Source organism: Moschus berezovskii, chromosome 26 (assembly GCF_049115385.1).
Source record: "Moschus berezovskii isolate FMDL1 chromosome 26, NW_MosBer_1.0, whole genome shotgun sequence".
Taxonomy (NCBI): domain Eukaryota; kingdom Metazoa; phylum Chordata; class Mammalia; order Artiodactyla; family Moschidae; genus Moschus; species Moschus berezovskii.
In genome coordinates this window covers 19,408,235-19,413,962 of record NC_142485.1, presented here as the reverse complement: position 1 = coordinate 19,413,962, position 5,728 = coordinate 19,408,235, and positions in this window count along the sequence as shown.

The window sequence follows — 5,728 nt, the reverse complement described above, 5'->3', positions numbered from 1 at the left end:
TGGATGGTTTCCAGTATGAAAGAAAAAATTGAGGGTTTGTCTCTTTTCACATTCAGGCCCCATATTGTTGAACTTAGGGAATAATACAACAACTTAGGGAATAACACAACAGAGACTTTATTGCAAACTCATTTCACAGGCAAGTTATAAAGTGGAGCATTTATATGTGGCGCTTACAGGCTTAAGGGCTCCACTGGTGGCTCTGACAGTAAAGAACCCGCCTGCAATGCAGGAGACCTGGGGTTCTATCCCTGGGTGGGGAAGATCCCCTGGAGAAGGAAATGATAACTAACTCCAAACTCTTGCCTGGAGAATCCCATGGACAGAGGAGCCTGGTGGGCTACAGTCCATGGGGTCTCAAAGAGTTGGACACGACTGAGTGACTAGCACACACTTTTACAGGCTTAAACTCTCTTTTCCTGGAGAGAGTGTAAGCAAGTGGTTAGACCAGCCCCACAGGAGTGAAAGACATGCTCAGCTGAACCTCTGACTGGAGCCGGGGCCGTGTTTTTGAAGCTTCATCAAAATAATACTTTATTCTTAATATAGTGCTAGGATTAAGTAGCTATCACATATTTTTAGTTTTAATTTTTAAAGGTTACTTTCCACTTACAGTTACTACGAAGTTACTGACTCTCTTCCCCAGGTTGCACGGTACATCCTTGAGCCTATCCATCTTGCACCTGCCACACCCCCTGTGTTGTCCCTCTTCTCTTCTTCTCCCCACTGATAACCACCAGCTTGTTGTCCATATCTGTAAGTCTGCTTCTTTTTTGTTATTTTAACTGGTTTGTGGTTCTCTTTTGTGACCTCACTACGTCTGCTCCTTTGTACCCCAGTCACTGTGTCAACCAGGGTCTCACCCTCTGGCCGTCACTATGAGGTGCCCCTCCTCTGCACGGAGGCATCCTTCTGACCCCACCCTGGCCCTTTCTCTGCTGGACCAGTCACAGCACAGGGAGGTCACCAAGGCACATGTTTCCCTGAGTGGGGCTAACGTTCTATTATCAATATATAGACCTCCAAATGAGACAAGCTGTATCTACAATTTCATCCAGCATCCCCCATGATTCTCCTCTTTGAGTAAAATTAGTCTTTGGGTTAATGATACTGTCCCTCATAAAAGTCACGAGGAGAGAAGACGGGGATGGTGTTCATGATCTTCTGCAAGAGAAATGATGGCGTCACACGGAGGGCAGCTGCAATGACGGCTCTTTATGAGCACATTTTGGTGCTACCTTCATCAACAAGAACAGGACGGGTCAGAGGCAGAAACTGCCTGACCCCAAGTGTGTTCTTTCTCCATTTAGTCATTTACGTCTGGTGTTATTATAGCAGAGAGAGATTCTTCTTCTGGGTAGCATGGGAAGTTAAGACAGAAGTATGGAGGTGGGATTCAAGATTTTTCCCACACAGTCCATAATGTTGTTTTTTTTTTTTAATTTTTTTTAATGTGAACCATTTGTCTTTATCATATCTGTTACAATATTGCTTCTGTTTTATGTTTCGGGTTTTTGGCCCTGAGGCATGCGTGTTCTTAGCTCCCTGACCAGGGATCGAAACTGCACCTGCTGCATTTGAAGGCCAAGTGGTGGGAAGTCCCCCATAATGTCTTTATCATAGTCTATGCATGTTAGGTAGTAATGGAAGTGGCAAAAAATGATAGGCATTTCCTTTTTTTTAAAGATTAGAATTTTTGTTTAAAGGAAATATTTATTTAAGAAGCATATTCCGAATGAAAGATCAATTTGAAATTTTAAATGAATCCTATTTAAAACCTATATTTAATATAGTTTATGGAACTAAATCTCTCAAAAATAATATTTTGCTATTAAAAACTACTCAAAGAAGTCTGTTTTCAAATGAATGTATAACTCTTTGTATGTTAATGCTATATATTTGTTATATCCTAAACTTTTATTTGTGTATCTTAAACTTTTAGGGGCTGAATATGATTCTTCTAACAATAGGTATTTCCTTTTTAATATAATTTTATTTATATAAAATTTTATGTATTTTGTGCTGTGCTTAGTCGCTCAGTCATGTCTGACTCTTTGCTACCCCATGGACTGTAGCCTGCCAGGCTCTTCTGTCCATGGGAATTCTCCAAGCAAGAATACTGGAGTGGATTGCTAGGCCCTCCTTCAGGGGATCTTCCCAACGCAGGGATCAAACCAGGTCTCCCGTGTTGCAGGCAGATTCTTTACCATCTGAGCCAGCAGGGAAGCCCAAGAATATTGGAGTGGGTAGCCTATCCCTTCTCCAGGGGACCTTTCCGACACAGGAATCGAACCGGGGTCTCCTGTATTGCAGGAGGATTCTTTACCAGCTGAGCTACCAGGGAAGCCCATTTATATTTACATAGCTAATCAATCAGTTAATTTCTGTGCTGAGTCTTCCTTGCTACACAGGCTTTCCTTTAGTTGTGACGAGCTGCTCTGGTCTGCTCTGTAGCTGTCCACGGGCTTCTTATTGCAGTGGCTTCCCTTGTTGCGGAATACCAGCTGCAGGGCGCACTTGCTTCAGTACTTGTGGCACATGGGCTCAGTTGTGGTTCCTGGTCTCCCGAGCACAGGATCATTAGGTGTGATGCATGGCCCTAGTTGTTCTGGGCATGCGGGATCTTACCCAATCAAGGATTGAATCCACGTCTCCTGCATTGGCAGGTGGATTCTTATCCAGAGAAGCCCTAACAACAGACATTTCTAATACTCCTTTATCATTGCAGAAATCACTCCAGGCTAACCCCACGCTAATTACTGAGGTTCACAGTCCTAGGCATTGCAAAGGAGGAAAACAGACATCTCCACAGAGCCTTGGTGCCTTGATTCACCCAAGAATCTCCACATCCACATAAGGATCAGGTAAACCCCTCACTCCCGTCTCCTTTATGCAATAGAGAAGGACAAGGCTGGACTGGGGATTTTATGTGCATTACTGAATTCCTTCATGCCTTTCTTTTGAATCAGATTTTGTGATTTCCACTGTAGTGTTATGACCTCGAGGCTCACACCGCTGAAGAAGTGGCCAGGATTTTCTGGCACCCAAGACTGCCCTGGACTCTTTCCTCAAGTTTCCCAGCAGATCCTCAGAGGTATGAACTTCCTTCAGTAAGGTTTGATAAGGGGTCCTGGGAGGCATGCGGAAGTCTCAGATAACACTGTGAAACCAGTAAGGTTTGCGTTTGAGTCCTTGTAGCAATCTCCATTTCTGACACCAGCGACAAGTGCCTTTCCCAGCCTTTCTGAATAAGATACACCATCACACTAATCAAAAGAAAGCTGCAAGAGTTATATTAATTATCACAAGGTAGATTTCAAAATGAAGAATATTGCTAGAGATAAAAAGGAGCATTACTTAATGTAATATAAATAGGTCAATTCACTAAGAAGGTATGTATGTTGAAGCTCTCCTGTTAGGTACATTCTTACTAAGGATTTTGTTATCTTCTTGTTGAAGGACTTTCCTGGTGTCTCAGACGGTAAAGTGTCTGCCTGCAATGCGGGAGACCCAGGTTTGATCCCTGGGTCGGGAAGATCTGCTGGAGAAGGAAATGGCAATCCACTCCAGTACTATTGCCTGGAAAATCCCATGGACAGAGGAGCCTGGTAGGCTACAGTCCATGGGGTCGCAAAGAGTTGGACATGACTGAGCGACTTCACTTACACTTGTTGAAGGTGACAAACAGTGAAGCCTCAAAATACATGAAGCAAAATGTGATAGAGTTGAAAGGAAGAGTAGACAAATCCACAACTATCAAAAGAAAAATCTTTTTTCAATATTCCTCTGTCAATAATTGATAAAACAAATGGACAAAAAATCAGCAGATATAGAAAACTTGAACAATGTTCTCTATTTATGGCAGAAGTTGCCTTTCTCCTCTCACCCCACCAAGTCCAACCTTCCTTCCCAGAGAGAAACTTTATCACTAGTTTTGTGTGTATCTTTCTAGACTTTTAAAAACATACAAACACATATAGACAGACGCTTTATTTGTGTGTATAATCTAAACAAAATGGGACTCCTTTGTGTCTGTTTTCCTGCCACTTGCTTCTTTTGTTTAACAACGTGCCCTGTGAAGTCACTTCAGTTGTGTCTGACTCTTTGTGACCCTATGGACTGCAGCCCGCCAGGCTCCTCTGTCCACGGGATTCTCCAGGCAAGAATACTGGAGTGGGTTGCCATTCCCTTCTCCAGGGGATCTTCCAGACCCAGGGATCCAACTGGTGTCTTTTACGCCTAACCTGCATTGGCAGGAGGAGTCTTTACCACTAGCACCACCTGGGAAGCCCTGTTTAACTATATATATATAAAATCTTTGTCATAGAGTACATCTGATTCTTTCCTATTCTTTTTAGAGAGTCTGACACCAGGCATGTCTCCTCAGAGAGCATAGTCTCTTCGTCCAAAAGTGAGGGCTGATGGAACATGTCTTGATCACGTACCCCTAGAGCACCATCTTTCAGTCTGAGGTGTTTGTTGTCGGACATTTCTCCTTGTGGAAGGCTGTCTTTCTGTTTGAGAAAGCCTGCCATCCAGCAAGCATTTCTTCTCTTCCGGCACTGTCTCTTTGTTTCTCTGTCAAAAAAGGAGGGTCACCCCTCCAAGCATTTCTCCTCATGGAGCTCTGTCACCGTGCAGGCCAAGGAGGCCTGGGCATCTGGCATACCTCCTCAGGGAGCACTCTCTCTCTTAGATGGAGCACAGACCATCTGGCATTTCTCCTCACAGAGCACTGTGTCTCTTTTTGAGATGAAGACCCTACTTTCTCCTCAGAGCGTTCTCTGTCTGAGGTGCTATTTATCTGTCTGCTTGTCTGTCATCAGGCATTTCTCCTTGTGGAGGGCTGTCTATCTATTTAAGAAAGCATGCCGACCAGAAAACATTTCTCCTCTTCCAGCGCTGTATCTCCGTTGCAGCATCTTCTCTGGCATTTCACATTATGGAGAATTGTCTGCCTGTCTGAGAAAGAGAGCTGGACATCTGCCTTTTCTTCTCAGAGCCCTTTCTATGACAGAAAAAGAGGCTGACATTCAGAATTTCTTCTCATAAAGAGCTGTCCCTCTTTCTCATCAGAGTGCTGTCTCTGTCTGAGTTGGAGAAGGTCACCCATCAGGCACTTCTCATCAGACAGCTTTATCTCTCTGTCCAGAAAGTGAGCTGGGAATGGCTCCTCAGAGGCCGCGTGTCTGTCTGAAGAGGAGGGCTGGCTCGCCAGCATCTCTCCTCCCAGAGTCTAGAGCGCTGTCCCTGAGTAGCTGCGGGCTCCCACCTCCTGTCTTTTTCCTCTGAGGGCTCTGTTTCTACGAGATGGAGGGCTGACCATCGGGCATTGCTCCCCCTAGAGGCTGTCTCTCTCTGTCTAAGGAGTAGGCTGAACCTCGGCCATTCCTCCTTATAGGGAGCTATCTGCCAGTTTAACAGAGTGTCTCTCCTCACTGACCATGCTGTATTTCTCTCTCCAGAGCTCTGTCTCTGTGTTGGAGCAGGAGGCTCGACCCACCAGCATTCCTCCTTATAAAGAGCTTTCTCCCTGTCTGACAAAGCAAGCCGGACATCCAGCATTTCTCCTCAGAGGGTTTTCTCTCTGTCTGAAAAAGGCCGGCCATTCAGAGTTTATCTTCATTGAGCGCTGTCTCTATGTGAAAAGATGGGCTTTCCCTCCGGAATGTTTCTTCATAGAGGGCTGATCCTTAGTCTGAGCTGGAGGGCCTGACAGCCAGCATTT